Here is an 18,259-nt window from a genome sequence, read left to right as displayed (position 1 = left end):
TTAAATTCAGTCCACATGGGACCAAGACTTTCTGGCTTACTGAACAAAGTGGAATTGTTTCGTAGAGGGTGGAGAATTGTATTTTATCTGAAATTACCCCCTCTGCACAAAATACAAACAATTATACCCATACAAGTACCTTGTGGAAGTTGTTGCCCTCTATCTTCCTGTGGTCTCTCCCTGTTTCTCACCGTGCCTCCTCCCATTTCCTTGCACCTCTGCGTCTCCGCATATATCCCTATACTCAGAGCCGGCTCCGGTCAGTGACATGGGATGCCCAAATATGAGCATACCCATATATGGGCATCCATGCCACTGACCGGAGCCCGCTCTGTTGCGGATATGGAGAGAGACTGGGAGATTTACATCCCCTTATAATTCATATGGTGCATAGTACCGGCACGTATTGTTTTACCGGTACTGTGTACCTTCTTACTTTCACACTGGTACAGTATGTGCTGCAGTGGGACTGAGAGGGATATATTGGTAACACATAGTCATTGGTGGGGGAATTCAATCCATTTTGAAAATAGTAATGCATTGTTTTTTACTTTTTTTTTTGCAGTAATGAAGAATGAAAAAGTTCTGTTAAAATTGAATTGGACGTGAACTGGATTCAGCATTTCATCATCAACTCTGCACCAGTGTGAATTGACGTTCTTTAATGTTCTGACAAGGTACATGCAACATCTCTTCCTCTACCCCTACACCACCCTCTGCCTCTTGCCTCTCTCTCCACCTCCCTGCTAAGCGTATTAACCCATCTAATGTAATCCACATTCCTTGTCTCACTTTACTCTTCCCTTCTCACGTGCCCTCTGGAATGTCTGCTCTACGACTAACATGGTCTATTTGTACATGACCTCTTCTGCTCTCATCATCCACCACTTCTCATTCCCCTCACCCCTGTCCTACTCGATACCTCAGCTTAATTGAACTCTCTCCTCTGACATCTACCCTTATCTCTAACCTCTCCTCACTTTCTGCTTAAACTAACTATCTTGTTAACTCTTACAATGCTATCATCTCCTCCTCCCTCCTCCTCCATCATCTATATGCCCCTTCTAGGCTCTGACACACTCATCCCTCTAAGGCCGTGATTATCATGGGCACACGCTTGGTCGTCCACAGTGCGTGCGAGCGATGCAGGGCCTCCCCGTCGCCTCGGACCTCAGTGCGGGGATTGCTGGAGCGACAGGCATGCGCTAACTTTGCCTTCTGTTGTGTGCTTACTATAGACGCAGCCTAAACCATGCATTGGTTTAATTCACAAGCACGCTCTCATCACACTTCATCACATCACACTGCTGCTCTTAACACCTATGGAGGAAATCTCACAGTCTGATTTTCTACACTAAACCTTTGTCCTGTTCTGTAAAACTCTGCTCCTTTTTTTAAGGTCAAACACTACTTTTTCCTCACTCATCAACACTCCAATTTCATTCACACTGTCTTCTATGTATTTGAGTCCCACCACTGACTTTCTCCTCCCACTTAACATCCATCCTTTATTTCTCCTCAAGCCTTTGCTCACTTGAGGCAAGGTGGATGCCATCCACAAGTAGATTCGTTCTCTCCCTTCCCCCTCTCTCTTTTTCTATCTAGATCTCATTGCACTCTTGACTCCTTTTCTCCTGTCACAAAGCTGGAACCTGATCTTCTCTTCTCCCTCTACCACATGCCCTCTCAATCCTATATTCTCACTCTCACCCACATCTTCAATTCCTCCATATCCTTTGGCTCTTTCAACTCTTCCTTTTAAGCATGCAGTGGTCACCCCTATTCTCAAAAATAACCTTGACCTTGTGTGAATTTCTAACTATCGCCCTGTATCCGTCCTACCATTTGCCTCCTAATTGCTAGAACGTCTTGTGATCTCCCGTTTGATCAACATTCTTAAATCACATGCTCCTCTGGGCCCTTCACAATCTGCCTTTCCCAATGTAACCAATTATGTACATAAAGAAAATTCCCAAGGTCCATTTTACTTACTAATCCTGCTTGATCTCTCTTCTGCTTTTGATACTGTCAATCACTCTTCTCATTCATATTCTAAACTCTTTCTTCGTATCCGCAGCAAACTTATATCCTGGTTTTCATCATACTTCTCCATCACACATTCTCCATCTCTATTGCTAATGTGTCTTTGTCTCCTGTTGTTTTGTCTGTTGGTATACCTCAGGACTCTGTTCTGGGACCTCTCTCACTACATACTATCACTAGTTGACCTTATCAACTATTTTGGCCCTTGATATCATCTCTTTGCAGATGATACACACACCTATCCACCCTACCGTCACTCCTGCAATTTAGTCCCTAGTTTCGGGTTGCCTCCTGGCTATATCCTCCATGGATGACACTCTTCTGCCTTAAACCTAATGTCTAAAACTGAGCTCCTCATATTTCCCCCTAAATCTGGCCTAATATCACCTTTCTCCATCGCAGTAAACAGTACTACCATCATCCTGTCATGAAAGCACATTGCCTAGGAGTAACATTTGACTCTTCCCTTTCCATCTTCATTCACGACACTGGCTAAAGTTTGTCGATTCTTTCTCTGTAATATTTCCAAGATTTGCCCTTTTCTCTGTCAATCTACTGCTAAAACGCCAATGCATGCCCTTATCGTATGGGTTAACATACTGCTAACAGGGCTCCCTGCTTCACAACTTTCTCATTTGCAATCTATCCAAAACTCTGCTGCTTGAATAATTTCCCTTTCTCCCACAACAGTATCTGCTCATCTCCTCCTCCTCCTTAAATCCCTCTCCTTGCTTCCCATCAAGTTTCAGATCACCTACAAAGTTCTCCTCCTTACCTTTTTGTTAAAGTTCTCTATTAGTGGTGTACCGAGTACCCGGCGTTACCCGACACATTTCCAGCTACCCGGACATTACTCGAAACCGGCCACTGAGAAGTGGACTTGGCCGGGTAATACCCGGCGTCGGGTAATGTCAGGGCAGCTGGAAATAATCTTTTATACTTACCTTTCCTAAGACATCTAGGATCAGCAGCAGCAGTCCTCTGATGTTGGCAGCATCAGAGGTGTCTTCACCTGGCGGGGGGAGCTGCAGGAATCACTTCCACAGCACCGAAGCAGGTAAGCTGTGTCTGTGAGCCTGCAGCTCCCCCGCCGGCTGAAGACACCACAGATGCTGCCACCGTCACAGGACTGCTGCTGATCCTAGATGTCACCGCCACCCGGAAGGTAAGTGCCAAACCGTGTACCCGACCGGGTAGAACCTTTCATTTTGGCCGGGTACCCGTTACCCATTTTTTTATAGTTGAGGACCCAGTCCAACACTATTCTCTATTCATCTGCTCCTTCCTACATATCATCTTTGGTCTCGTTATGCCCTTCCTCGTCTCCTAAGCTCTACTAATAACTGTCTCCATTATACTTCTTACACCTCTACTGCGCACTCACTCTCTTGCCTGAAACCCTTTCCCATCAATTTACCTGTGAAACTCACACACACTCAGTATATGCCAACATACCCTCTTCCACCCACATTTAAGATCAACCTTAAAATTCACAACTTAAATGAAGCATTTCAATAGCTTTTACTCGTTGCTACTGTCACTCATTCAGTCACTAACTATTGTTCCCAAGAAGTGCTTTATACTACAAGTACCCACCATTAAGGACAAGCATTGTCATCTACTGCACTTGTTCCCCCACCTGTTGTCTCTCTGTAAGTCTCCTTACATTTCTCTTAGATTGTAAACTACCCAGGACAGGGATTTACTTTCCTATTGTCTGTTTTTGTTTGTTGAACTTATTGTATAATAATTTCCTGTACTTTTTGGTCTCTCTTGTAAAGCGCTGAGTACACAATGGGTGGTATATAAATAGAGATATATGCAGAGTCTAGAGACAAGGCACACGTGTATAGGTAGCTACAGTTTATCCGGGACCGTATGCATCCTTGAAGTGCCTGTCCCAGTTATTTTCTATTGATTGCAATGTAGGAGTGTCTGTCCTGTCTTATTTTTTTTATTATTATTATTATTATTATTATTATTATTATTATTATATATACAAAGATATATACAAAGATTGTTTCCTGTCGTTAGCATGACATTGTGTGACACAGTGTGATGTCATTGATTCAGTAGATTGTGTGCAGACCGGGACTGCAGTACAGTTTCACTGACATGAATAACTTGTGTGGTAGAAGCTCTAGAAGGAGCACAGCTGTGGGAGGGAGGTGGATTTGCTTTGTATCACATGGTTTGGAGCAAGGTTCATTGTATGTATCGTCAATAATAATTATAATAATAATAATGCAATGCTTAACTTTTTTATTTCAAGAGGAAAGACTGCAGAACAGAAGTGAATATTGAAGCCATGTGTTCATTTTCTTGCAAAATAGAAAATTGAAGGACAGTTGAAGAGGAGGAAAATGACTACACAGAGACAGATAAGCAATGTGTATATTTCTCATTTAGTATTTGTCGTTTTATTGACTCCAAAAAATCCGGCTGCTAAGGGTTTCGCATTGGACATATTCACCTCTACTCCACCCCTTCCTGTGATCTGTACCATGCAGATTTTTGTTGATTCAATACATCATGAATAGAGTGTGGCTACAGTATGAAGTACTGACCCAAGGACCACATCTACTACCATTCATAACAAGAACATGTGCAGTAGCGCACTGCTGCAGTTCTATGTTATTGTTATGAAAGGTTGAGGTGGTGCAATCATATGAATCTTGAGTGGGAGGGATCCTGTTTGCATCATTTAATTTGATCTAGGCCAGTAGAGTATATAACTCTCAGTACAGGTTACATATGGCATCAGTATTAGTGATTTAAAGAACAGAAAAACAGGAGTGGAGAACAAAACCAAGTAATGTTGAAGTTACTACTTTTTACTATTTACTTGGTCAGTCTGTACTGTCTACTCCCCACACAGCTGCTAAGGGTTTCCATTTGAGATACATTCACCTTCTACTCTGCACTACTGTGCTACCCTCTATTCAGAGATGAGTTCAAGTCATGTTTACCACTCTAAATCGCTCTGCAGTCATTGATTCAGCACATCATGGGTAGAGCATGGCTATAGATACAGCAAGCTTTATTTTACCCTAATATTGCATTAAAAAATAGAATATCACTCAGTTTCCTACAGATTTACTGATGCTGATAATGCAGAATCTCACCCTCCCATCATAATACACCAGAGGAAGAAATAATCCTTGCTATATATGTACATTGTGTGACATATTGCCTCCATGACCATTGATGGCAAATACATATTCTGTATAGAGCAGCTGTGTTATGATGTAGTTGTTATTGATCATCATTGAGATATAATCACAAGAATCTTATGCAAAGGGAAACTGTCATTAGCATAGTGGGATTTCAGCCCCCAAACTTCTGTAATATTAATGCAATGTCTTACTTTTATTGCAGTGAACACCGAAGAGACGGATCTACTACAACACTGCACAGGACAAGAGTATACACTACAAGCAGCAAAATGATCATGCAGTTGACAATATGTTGTTCTGGTAATGTGCACAATTATTATGTATGGGCTCCACACCACAGTGCTGGACATATTTTGTTAACTTCAACACTACCCCTACCATGGAGATGTCTTCCTGTGATTGGTGTTACTGATTCAGTACATCATATGCACAGTGTGGCTATTATATGATGGATTGATTTAATGAACCCACCAAACACTGATGACATCTGTATCATCTTCTGTAAAGTGCATCTACAGCAGGATATTATCAGCATTTGGGGTGATATAATCAGAGGCATCTATGTGCTTTTGTGCTGGGTAAAGTCCTCCAGCTGAACCGCCCCCCGCCCCCCACCCCCCTACACCTCCTGCCACACAGGCAAACTTACTTACACACACAGCACACTTACTTATGCACACTGACACTTGGCATACCTACACACACACACCCCACAGCCACTGGCATGCATGCAGAGTCCTGGGTATGCAGGATGGGCATGCAGAGTACAGAATATCTCCACCTTGCTCTGGCCCGTACTCTTGGCCTACCCCCAGCATCTGTCACCCACAACCTCTGTTCCCTCCCTGTAAATTGCTGCACTAACACACCTTGGTCAGCGCTACAACCGATCACAGCACCGGATCATGTCACTGTGATAGGAAGCAGTGCTAATTGACCGGTCAATCAATGCCACGTGGCAACATACGCACCAAAAGAGATTTCCATGCCCCCTGACAGGCTACTCCCTGGGCAGTGACCCTGCTCATCTTCCACCTCTGATCACAATATTCTCTCTTGGAGAGTGTAGCAAATTGGAGTTGGGGGAATTTCACCTCTGCAGTGCATGTAGAGTCCTGTATGCAGAGTACAGAAAGTCTCCACCTTAGTCTGGCCCGTACTCTTGGCCTACCCACAGCATCTGTCACCCACAAATAATACATACACTAATACTCCCCACAATACACACTTTAATACCTCCTCAATAATAATCTCCCCAATAATATTATAGTCTTAAACACAATATACACAATACCCCCTAACACAAGATACCCAATCTAACACTCTCCTCTGCACCTCAACATAATATACACACTATAATACCCTACACACAATATAATACTCCCACACACACACAATATACACACTATCCTCCTACCGCCATAAAACACAACCAATAATACACACACACTTTGTGGATGTTGGGACCAGCTCCTTGCATGCACCAGTGAAAGAGAGAGGCCTGCCATCCGTGCCTCCCTCCGTTTCCCATCTTCTCCCTGTCTCTCTCCCTCCCTTTCTTTGCATCTCCCTGCATCTTTGCGTATACCCAGTCAGTGACGGCTCCGGTCACGTGATGCCTTAATATGGGCTTATCCATATATCTGTTGCAGAGATGGAGAGAGACCTGGAGATTTTACATTTCCTTATAATTCATATTGGTACTTAGTACGGGCACTTATTGTTTTATCAGTACTGGGTACCTGACCGTACTGGCCTACGAGTGAGAAGGGAATATTGGCATCACACAGTTACTGTTGAATATGTCATTCAATCCATTTTGAAAATAGTAATGCAATGTGGTTTTGTTTTGTTTGCTTTTTGCAGTAATGAAGAATGAAAAAGTTATATTAAAATTAAATTGGAGGGGAACTGGATTCAGCATTTCTTCATGAACTCTGCACTTGTGAGCATTGACCTTCTTGAGTGCCCTGACAGGTACACGCAACTTTAAGACTATAATCTTCATCAACTGCTGTGCAAGCTTTCGTGCTATACCTCCCCCTCCGGTTTTGATTTATACATTTGCTCTCTCAATTCATGTCCTCTAATATCTGGAGGCTCTCTCCTAGCATTTCTCTCTACCACAGCACGTCATCCCAATGTAACCTCTCTCTTGTTCTTTCTGTTTACTGTTTCCTCACTCCTCTGTAAAACTTTTCTAATTTCTCTAACTTCCACACTCCTGCTTTTATCCACATGTTCTATACACTTTCCTTCCCCTACCTTTGCATGTGTCTACACAAAGCACCATTTGTACAGACCTCTATTGCAGCTATTTCTGCACTGCTCAATGAAATGCACTCCTGCACATCCTATTCTCTTCCACCTTCCCTCATTCTCTACGCCCCCCTCTCAAAGCCCCCTCTCTCTATGTCTCCTCTCTCTACGCCTATCTGTCTCATTCTCTTGACGCCCTTCTCTCTCTACATATCCCTATCTCTGTCTCTCTCTACACCTATCTCTGTGTCTCCTTCTATGCTCGCTGATGTTGGGGGATATCTCTTATAATCTTGGACCGGCTCATATACACATCAGGCCTCCCTACTAAGAGTGTTAACCTATCTAATGTAATCCACACTCCTTTCCTTACTTTTCTCTTCCCTTCTCCTGTGCCCTCTGGAATGTCCACTCTTACTAACAAGGCTCTAGTTGTACATAACCTCTTCTGCTCTCATCAGTCACAATCAGTCATTCCCCTCACCGCATCTTACCTGTCCCACTGATTTGCCTCTGCTTAATTAAACTCTCCTCTGACATCTACTCTAACCTCTCTTCTCTCTTCTCTCTCTTTCTTTCTGCTTAAACTAACAATCTTATTAACTCTTACAATGCTATCCTCCTATCTATATGCCCCCTATAGGCTCTGACACACTCATCCCTCTAACCCACACCTTTGGCTAAATTCCCAAACACACTCATCACACTTCCACTTGCTGTTCTTAATACCTACGGAGGAAATCTCACACTTTGTTTGATTTTTCTACAGTAAAAATGTCTCCTGTCCTGTATAAAGCTGCTCTCTAGGGCTAAATACACTACTTTTTTCCACACTCATCAACACTCAAATTTAATTTACGCTGTTTTTTTTCTCTGTATTTGACTCCCTCCACTAACCTTCTCCTCACACTTGCCATCCTTCCTTCACTTCTCCTCAAGCATTTGACTACTTCAGAGGCAAGGTGGATGCCACCCACAAGGAGATTCCTTCTGTCCCTTCCCCCTTCTCTCCTTCTACCCAAATCTCCTTCTGCACTTGACTCCTTTTCTTCTCTTACAGAGCTGGAAGCTAATCATCTTCTATTCTCCCTCTACCACATGCCCTCTAGATCGTATCCCCTCACACCTTACTGCATCTCTTAGTCCCCACTCTCACCCACATCTTCAATTTCTCCCTATTCTCTGGATTTTTGCCCTCTTACTTTAAGCCTGTAGCGGTCACCCTTTTGTCAGAAACAAACTACACCCTATGTGCCTTACTAACTACCGCTCTGTATCCCTCATGCTGTTTGCCTTCTAATTGCTAGTGTCAACATTCTTAAATCACATGCCCTCCTGGATCCTTTACAACCTGCCTTTCGTACAGCACGTTCTACAGACTGTGCTTAAAGCTAATTCCCAAGGTTTTTCCCTACTAATCCTACTTGATCTATCGGCTGCGTTTGATGCTCTCAATCACTCTCCTCCTTCATATTCTAAACTCTCTCTTGGTATCAGTAACACAGTTCTATCCTGGTTTTCATCATAACTTTCATGTCACACATTCTCCATCTCTGTTGCTAACATGTCTTCGTCTTCTATTGATCTGTCTGTGGGTATACATCAGGGCTCTGTTCTGAGATCTCTCTTTCTCTCTACATACTATCATTTGGTGACTTCATCAATGCTTTTGGCCTTAGATATAATCTCTATGCGGATGATACACACACAAATCTATCCACCCCTGTTCTCACTCCTGCAATCCAGTCCCTACTCTTGGGTTGTCTCCTGGCTATATGCTCATGGATGGCACTCCACTGCCTTAAACTTAATGTCTAACACTGGGCTCATATTATCCCCTTTCTCCATCACAGTAAACAGTACTACCATCTATCTTGTCATCAAACATGTTGCATAGGAGTAACATTTGGCTCTTCAATTCCATCTCCATTCACATGCACGGCTATGGGTAAAATGTGTTGCCTCTTTCTCTGTAATATTGCCAAGATCTTCCCTTTCCCCTCTCAACCTACTGCTAAAACTAAAATGTATACTGTTATCCTATAGGTTATTTTAACATACTACTAACAGGCCTCCATGCTTCACAACTTTCTCCTATGCAAAACTCTGCTGCTTGAATTATCTCACTTTCTCCCACAACAGTCTCTGCTCATCTCCTTAAATCCCTGTCCTGGCATCCCATCAAGTTTTTGTATCACCTACAAAGTTCTCCTCCTTACCTTTTTGTTAAGGCTCTCCATTAATCTGCTCCTTCTTGCATATCATCTTTGATCTCTCGTTATGCCCTTGCTTGTCTCTTGCACTATAACCATAACTGTCTCCTGTAAACGTCTTTCACCTCTACTGTTCTCTCACTTGCCTGAAACCATTTTCCATCACTGCACCGTACATGTGAAACTTCCTCACACTCAGTATATGCCAACATAACCTCTTCCACCCACATGTAAGACCAATCTTAAAATTCACGACTTAAATCAAGCATTTAAAAAACTTTGACTCGTGGCTACTGTCCCACACCCACAGTCACTGCTAACAACTATTGTTCCCAAGATGTGCTTTCTACTAATTGTACCCACCATTAAGGACAAGCATTGTCATCTACTGCACTTCTTCCCCCAACTGCTGCCTCTCTTTAAGTCTTCTAACATTTCTCTTAGATTGTAAAGTTCCCAGGGCAAGGATTTACTTTCCTATAATCTGTTTTTATTTGTCGCACTTATTTTTTAATTATTTTTCCCCTCTCCCCTAATGATATACATATAGGTTTTCCTGTCATTTGCATGACAGAGTTATTATGGTTAACTATTGCATCATGTAGACTGCCTTTTCAGTGTGATGTAATTGATTCAGTACTTTGTGTGCAGACTGTGACTGCAGTACAGTGTCACGAACATTAATGACTTGTGTGGTAGAAGCTCTAGAAGGAACATAGCTATGGGAGGGAGGTGGATTTACTTTGGATCACATGGTTTGGCGCAAGGTTCATTGTATGTATGATCATAACCATGCAATGCTTAACTTTTATTTCAGGAGGGAAGAACAGTGAATATTGAAGCCATGTGTTTCTTTTCTGTCAGAAGAGAAATTTTGAAAGACAGTTGAAGAGGAGGAAAATGACTACACAGAGACAGATAAGCAATGTGTATATTTCTCATTTAGTATTTGTCGTTTTGTTGACTCCACACAATCCAGCTGCTAAGGGTTTCGCATTGGACATATTCCCCTCTACTCTACCCTTCCTGTGATCTGTACCATGCAGGTTTTTGTTGATTCAATACATCATGAGTAGAGTGTGGCTGCTGTATGAAGTATTGACCCAAGGACCACATCTACTACCATTCATAACAAGAACATGTGCAGTAGCGCACTGCTGTAGTTCTATGTGTTTTATTAAAGGTTGAAGTGGTGCAATCATATGAATCTGGAGTGGGATGAATCCTGTTTGCATCATATGGTTTCATCTAGGCCAGTAGAGTATATCTCTCAGTACAGGTTACACATGGCATCAGTAGTAGTGATTTAAAGAACAGAAAAAACAAGAGAAACTTCAATGTTGATAACAAAGCCAAGTAATGTTGAAGATACTCCTTTAACTATTTATTTGATCAGTCTGTACTGTCTACTCCCCACACAGCTACTAAGTCTTCCATTTGAGATACATTCACCTCCTACTCTGCACTGCTGTTCTGTCCTCTATTCAGAGATGAGTTCCAGTCATGTTTACCACTCTGAATCACTCTGCAGTCATTGATTCAGCACATCATGGGTAGAGCATGGCTACAGATACAGTAAGCTTTATTTTACCGGCTGATCATCCATAATATTGCATTAAAACATAGAATATTACTCAGTTTCCAAAAGATTCAGTGATGCTAATAATGCAGAATCTTACAACACATCCCATCATAATGCACCAGAGGAAGAAATAATCCTTGCTACACTACCGACACGTTTTATTGAAGCACGGCTAGCACCGCAAGCCGGGGGATGCCCCGGCGTGCTAGCCGCACTCCCTCAGCGTGCCGCGCATCACCGATGCACGGTCACGCGTCATCGGGTGCCTGCGCCCCCTGCACGCGCGTCCAGGGCTCCCCGAGGGAGCACTGGTGTCCCGCGATGTGGGGGACAGCGGCAGGGGGTTCCGGGGGACCCGACGGACCCGGCAGCGGAAGGGAGAAAGCCCCGATCGGAGGGCGCTCCTCCGCTGCTTCGGCGTGCGCCCGGCACCCTCCGGCGCGCGCCAGGTTACTGCTGCGGCCAAGAACGGGCAAATGCTCGAATAAACTCGGCCGCAGCAGTATATCTGTACATTGTGTGACGTTTGGCCTCCATGACCATTGATAGCAAATACATATTTTGTATTGAGCGGCTGTGTTATGATGTAGTTGTTATTGATCATCATTGAGATATAATCACAAGAATCTTATGCAAAGGGAAAATGTCTGCAGCATAGTGGGATTTCAGCTCCCAAACTTCTGTAATATTAATGCAATGTCTTACTTTTATTGCAGTGAACACTGAAGAGACGGATCTACGACAACACTGCACAGGACAAGAGCAAACACTACAAGCAGCAAAATGATCTTGCAGTTGCAAGTATGTTCTGTAATGTGCACAATTATTATTTATGGGCTACACACCACAGTGCTGGACATATTCTGTTAACTTCTACCCCTACCATGGAGATGTCTTCCTGTGATTGATTCAGTACATCATATGCACAGTGTGGCTATGATATGATGGATGGATTTAATGAACCCACCACCCACTGACATCTGCATCATCTTCTGTAAAGTGCAGCAGGATATTATCAGCATTTGGGGTGGTATAATCTGGGGCATCTATGTGCTTTTGTGCCTGGATAAGTTCCTCCAGCTGAACCACCCCCCTATACCTGCCACACAGGCATACTTACAGAGCACACTTACTTATGCACACTGACACTTGGAATACACACACACACACACACACACACAGACACTGTCATGCATGCAGTGTCCTGTATGCAGAGTACAGAAAGTCTCCACCTTACTCTGGCCCGTACTCATGGCCTATCCCCAGCATCTGTCATCCACAACCTCTGTTCCCTCCCTGTAAAGTGCTGCACTAACACACCTGGGTCAGCGCTGCAGCTGATCACAGTGCCGGATCATGATGTCAATGGGATAGGCAGCAGAGCTGATTGACAAGTCAATCAATGCAGCTCCGCAATATATGCACCAAAAGAGATTTCTGTACCCCCTGTCAGGCTATTCCCTGGGCAGCGACCCTTCTCACCCCTCTCATTCCACCTCTGATCACAATAATCTCTCTTGGAGTGTGTAGCAAATTGGAGTTGGGGGAATCTCACCTCTGTAGTGCATGGTCACAATCTGGGCACTGTACCCAATTATTGGGCAATGTGGCACGTCTTACAGTAGAGAATAGAATAAGTAACTATATTCTTTACTTGTGTATTAAGGAACTTATTTGCAATAAAAATTCAGTCCACCTGGGACCAAGACTTTCTGGTTTTCTGAACAAAGTGGAATTGTTTTCCTATAATTTTATATTCTCTGAAATGTAACATCACAATAAAGTACTCCTATTTTTTTCCTTTGTGCTTTTTTATGGACTATTCCTTTATGTATTTCACTTAATGGGACTAATTACCTTACGATTAGATTTCACTTGTATTTTCTTGGGTTACTCTTTGGAATTTCTCTCTGTGTTCATTTATACTATCTTATTTAGAGCAGTCTTTGCCATTGGACCCCATTTCTTGCCAGAGAGATCTGTAACACAGAGTATTGAAGAGAGTACAGAACAGTGGTGAAGTAGATTTTTATGCTTCTAGGCAGCCTCCCTTCTCACCATGTATTCTGCCCCCGACGGTCTCTTGCACTGCTCCCTCCTACACCCACTCTCCTCACTCTTCCCTCCCCTCCCCGCTATCACTCAATGACCCCCTCTCATTCAATCCTGCTCCCTTACTCCCCCCTCACTCATTCTTCCTTCTGCACACACAATCCTCCCGAATATCACTCCCAAACAACACACACACTAATTCTCCCCACAATACACACTATAATACCTCCTTGTGACGATAGCTTCCACAGGCTTATTAATATTACACAAAAATAATTGGGTTTGAACTGAACGAGGCTTAAGATATAATAAATTGTATTTATTCCTTAGAATATAGGTGAACACAACAGATACACTGGCGACACACTTTATTCGAGCTCGGCTAGTCCCACGAATTCGGGTATACCCGGGTGTATTGAGGTTTGTGACTGTTTTCTGCCCGAGTGCATTGAGTTATTTTCCGGCAGGGATTGAAGCATTTTATTCCCGTTGGCTGCAATACTGCACAGTATATATATATTTACTGCATTACAATTCAGGAATTTATGCCATCTGGTAGACACGCGAAGCATTGCACCCTATTAAATCCTAATCATTATCATTTAACAGATCAGCCGCCCATCAGCCAGGCATGAACCCAGGCTGGGAAGGCAAATGCAACGGGGCTTGTCAGAGGTGAGGAGCGGCGCATTCCAGGTATCTGCCAGGTACATACCGGGTATTTGCTCGAATAAAGTGTGTCGGTGCAGTAATACAGTAACGAACAAGAAGTACACTTAAGGGTTGGGGAATGAGAAGTATGATGTAGCATTTCTTTCAGCAGTGAGGAAATCATTCAGGTGATATCAGGTAACCATATCAGCAAACGAAGACAAAGGATATATGGGTGGACAGCAGTTTATAAACCATTCTCCTTCTATTCTTAACCTTAAGCACAGGGGATTGGTTTACAATTACCTCCAGCCACTCACTAACGTGGGAAAGCATTCTGACCCATGCCCCCCTGCTAGTTGGCACATGCGCAGTAGAACTCTGGGGGTCTCATTTCTGAAGCCCCACATTTACGTCAGGAATGCCAGACAGTCTACCATTTGGAGTTCTGGCAGGAAAACCTTTGTTGAAAGGTGTTAACTGGAACACTTAAGACCTGCCCTGGTTTGGGCTTCGGATAAACAGTGAGGGTGATAAAACTTTGAACAGCACTTAAATCCTAGACATAGCGGCGTCCCCAGGGCCATCTGCTACCTTATGGCCCAAAAGAATCTCTTCTGGGTCTTTGTCCATACCTTAAGATACACTATTAAGCATAAAACATAAACGTATTAAAATATCCGGTTCCGTTAGGTTTAGCAGGTCCAAACTTCCCAGTTCGCATTGCCAGAACTGGGACACCATATGGTCCAAAAAGCGACTTGCTACGACCTAAGAAACCGGAGTTACACCAATGCACATTAAATCATTTTAATACAAAAATCTCCATTGAAAAAGAAATCTCAGCTTTTCACTAAATCCCCATTGAAAACAACGGGCAGCTCCGCCATAGACTTTCAATGGTAAATCGCCGCCATTGAAGTCAATGGGGGTTTTCTGCCATTGAAGTTTATGGGAAAAGTCCCGAACTTCAAGGGGGTCCATACTCCGTCGGGTTGGTCCAAGCGGGTCAAGGATGGTTCTGCAGCGATGCCGGAGCAGTGGCTACAGATACCCCAAACCCTGATCCGCTGAACCCTCCGGAACCGGAGATATGGATTCCTAAAATTCAGCATTTCTCACTTAGTCATTTTTCTGAGCCGTTTCTGCCGCCGCCGGCAAAGCCTATGGCGCGACCCGCTCTATCTGGTTCGACCCTTATCGGGGGTCCAGGATTCGGGGACCCGGTGGTGGTCGAGTGGGGGGACGCTTAGGAACTAGGGGCAAAAAGAATTTTATCCCTAGGTGCCCTAAAACAGTTTATTTCCCCGCTAATTGACGTTGAACTTGACCCAGTGATTTTAGCTCTTTTGAAGGACATTGTATCCGCTTTGCGGTTTGCGGTCTGGACGGCAGCCAACTAGGTTACCTCGAGGCATCTCCATTGAAGTCAATGAGCCCATTGACTTTCAATGGGAAACCGCCGCTCTCCCTCTCGGACGCCACCTGCTGGTCACTACAGGAAACAGGACGAAAACAGCACAAATTCCTATTGAAATGCATTGAGCCCTAATGGCGGCCAATGGGGACCTGCAAAATGGTGCCCGAAAAGGCGGGAAACTTACACAAAGAGCTATAATCATTAAAGAATTATTAACCCTTGTGCTCCCGGATGGATTCTAGTGTGTGTGTGATGCAAACACTGAGTAACCAGACATTACAATGGAACAGGGGAAAATACATTTACATGTCATAACAAGGGTTACATCACATTTCTGGACCTCAGCCCAGTTAACCCCTTGTCTCCCTGGTGCGGTCAGGGGTGGCCAAATGGGGTGCAACCCCTTTAATACCGGGCCACCCCCTCTCTCCCTCTACACCTCCCCTTCTTAATGCGTGTCCTGTGGCCCACTGGCCCTGACGGGGAGTGGGGCACTGCTGGCACCATTAATGAATTCAGTCTCAGAGGGATAGTCCTGGCGTGAAAGTCCATCAGCATTGCTGTTTTCACTACCCTTTTTGTGCTGAATGGTGAATTCAAATTCTTGCAAAGCCAAGCTCCATCTCAGCAGTTTGGCATTTTCCCCTGATACCCTCTGTAGCCAGCTCAGGGGATTGTGGTCGGTAATGACCGTGAAAGCCCTCCCATAGACATAGGGCTGGAGCTTTTTGAGTGCCCACACAATGGCCAAGCACTCCTTTTCAATGGTGGCATATGCCACCTCCCTGGGGAGCAGTTTGCGACTGAGATACACCACAGGGTGCTCTTTGCCGTCGTCCCCCACCTGGCTCAACACAGCCCCCACACCAAAGTCTGAGGCATCAGTCTGAATAAGAAAATGCTTGGTATAATCTGGGGCAGCCAGGATGGGGGCCTCAGCAAGCGCAGCTTTCAGTGCCTGGAAAGCAGTTTCACAGCAGGAGACCAGGTAATAAGCACAGGCAGTTGCTTCTTAGTCAGATCAGTCAGGGGTTTGGCCACGGCGCTGTACTGTGGGACAAATTTCCTGTAGTACCCTGCGGTGCCCAAAAAGGCCATGACCTGTTTCTTGGTTTTTGGAACAGGCCACTGACCTATGGCTTCTACCTTGGCTGGCTCTGGCTTGAAATGCCCTCCACCCACCCTGTGCCCTAAGTACAGGACTTCTGCCATACCTACCATACACTTAGTGGGTTTTAAGGTAAGCCCAGCCTCCCTGATTCTATCCAGCACCGCAGCTACATGTCCTATGTGGGATTCCCAGGAATTACTAAAGACAGCAATGTCATCTAAGTAAGCCCTGGCATAGCTCTGCATCCCTTCCAGTAACCTATTGACCAGGCGTTGGAAGGTAGCCGGGGCATTCTTCATCCCAAATGGCATCACCAAAAACTCATAGAGGCCACTTGGAGTGATGAATGCTGACTTCTCCCTAGCCTCCAGGGTCAGGGGAATCTGCCAGTAGCCTTTGCTCAGATCCATGGTGGTCAGATACTTTGCCCCCGCGAGTTCATCTAGTAACTCATCCATGCGGGGCATGGGGTAAGCATCTGACACCGTCCCAGCATTGAGCAACCGGTAGTCCATACAAAACCGGGTGGTTTTGTCCTTCTTAGGCACTAGGACTACTGGACTTGCCCAAGGGCTCTGGGACGGAGTAATTACCCCTAGGGTCAGCATCTCCTCAATCTCTCTCTCCATACTTGTCTTGACCTCTGCTGACACTCTATAAGCGTGCTTATGCAGAGGCTGCAGGTCCCCTGTGTGTACTGGGTGTTTGGTGAGATGTGTGGTCCCTGGCATGTCAGTGAAGAGGGCGCTATACTGAGCTAGCATGTCCCTGGCTTCTCCCTTCTGCCTAGCACTCAACTGTGCCCCGATCTCTACCTGCTCAACAGTGTTTCCTTGCTTTGCCTCCCCTAGGAGATCAGGCAGAGCATGATAGGTTAGGGTTAGGGTTAGGGTTAGGGTTAGGGTTAGGGTTAGGGTTAGGGTTAGGGTTAGGGTTAGGGTTATAGGGGAATACGAAAATTTAGGTATGTGACTCATTTGGGTACTAACCAATCAGAGAAGAGTTAGGGTTGAAAGTTAGGGTTGAAAGTTAGGGTTGACACTTAGGATTATTTTTCTATTTTTGTTTGGCCCAGGGTTATAGGGGAATACGAAAATTTAGGTATGTGACTCATTTGGGTACTAACCAATCAGAGAAGAGTTAGGGTTGAAAGTTAGGGTTGAAAGTTAGGGTTGAAAGTTAGGGTTGAAAGTTAGGGTTGACACTTAGGATTATTTTTCTATTTTTGTTTGGCCCAGGGTTATAGGGGAATACGAAAATTTAGGTATGTGACTCATTTGGGTACTAACCAATCAGAGAAGAGTTAGGGTTGAAAGTTAGGGTTGAAAGTTAGGGTTGAAAGTTAGGGTTGAAAGTTAGGGTTGACACTTAGGATTATTTTTCTATTTTTGTTTGGCCCAGGGTTATAGGGGAATACGAAAATTTAGGTATGTGACTCATTTGGGTACTAACCAATCAGAGAAGAGTTAGGGTTGAAAGTTAGGGTTGAAAGTTAGGGTTGAAAGTTAGGGTTGAAAGTTAGGGTTGACACTTAGGATTATTTTTCTATTTTTGTTTGGCCCAGGGTTATAGGGGAATACGAAAATTTAGGTATGTGACTCATTTGGGTACTAACCAATCAGAGAAGAGTTAGGGTTGAAAGTTAGGGTTGAAAGTTAGGGTTGAAAGTTAGGGTTGAAAGTTAGGGTTGACACTTAGGATTATTTTTCTATTTTTGTTTGGCCCAGGGTTATAGGGGAATATGAAAATTTA

At 44.2% G+C, this 18,259-nt stretch overlaps 1 long non-coding RNA gene across 1 annotated transcript; it reads left to right on the top strand.

Moving 5' to 3' along the window:
• The first annotated feature begins 570 nt into the window (after nt 1-570).
• On the top strand, nt 571-13,073 carry LOC142484032 (uncharacterized). Its single transcript, XR_012797538.1, has 4 exons — nt 571-677; nt 4,316-5,519; nt 7,086-7,196; nt 10,509-13,073. It is a non-coding gene; the product is annotated as an uncharacterized LOC142484032 (long non-coding RNA).
• The last annotated feature ends 5,186 nt before the right edge of the window (nt 13,074-18,259 follow it).

This window comes from Ascaphus truei, unplaced genomic scaffold (assembly GCF_040206685.1).
Source record: "Ascaphus truei isolate aAscTru1 unplaced genomic scaffold, aAscTru1.hap1 HAP1_SCAFFOLD_432, whole genome shotgun sequence".
In the NCBI taxonomy this organism is placed as follows: domain Eukaryota; kingdom Metazoa; phylum Chordata; class Amphibia; order Anura; family Ascaphidae; genus Ascaphus; species Ascaphus truei.
This window is presented reverse-complemented; position numbering and strand designations above follow the sequence as displayed.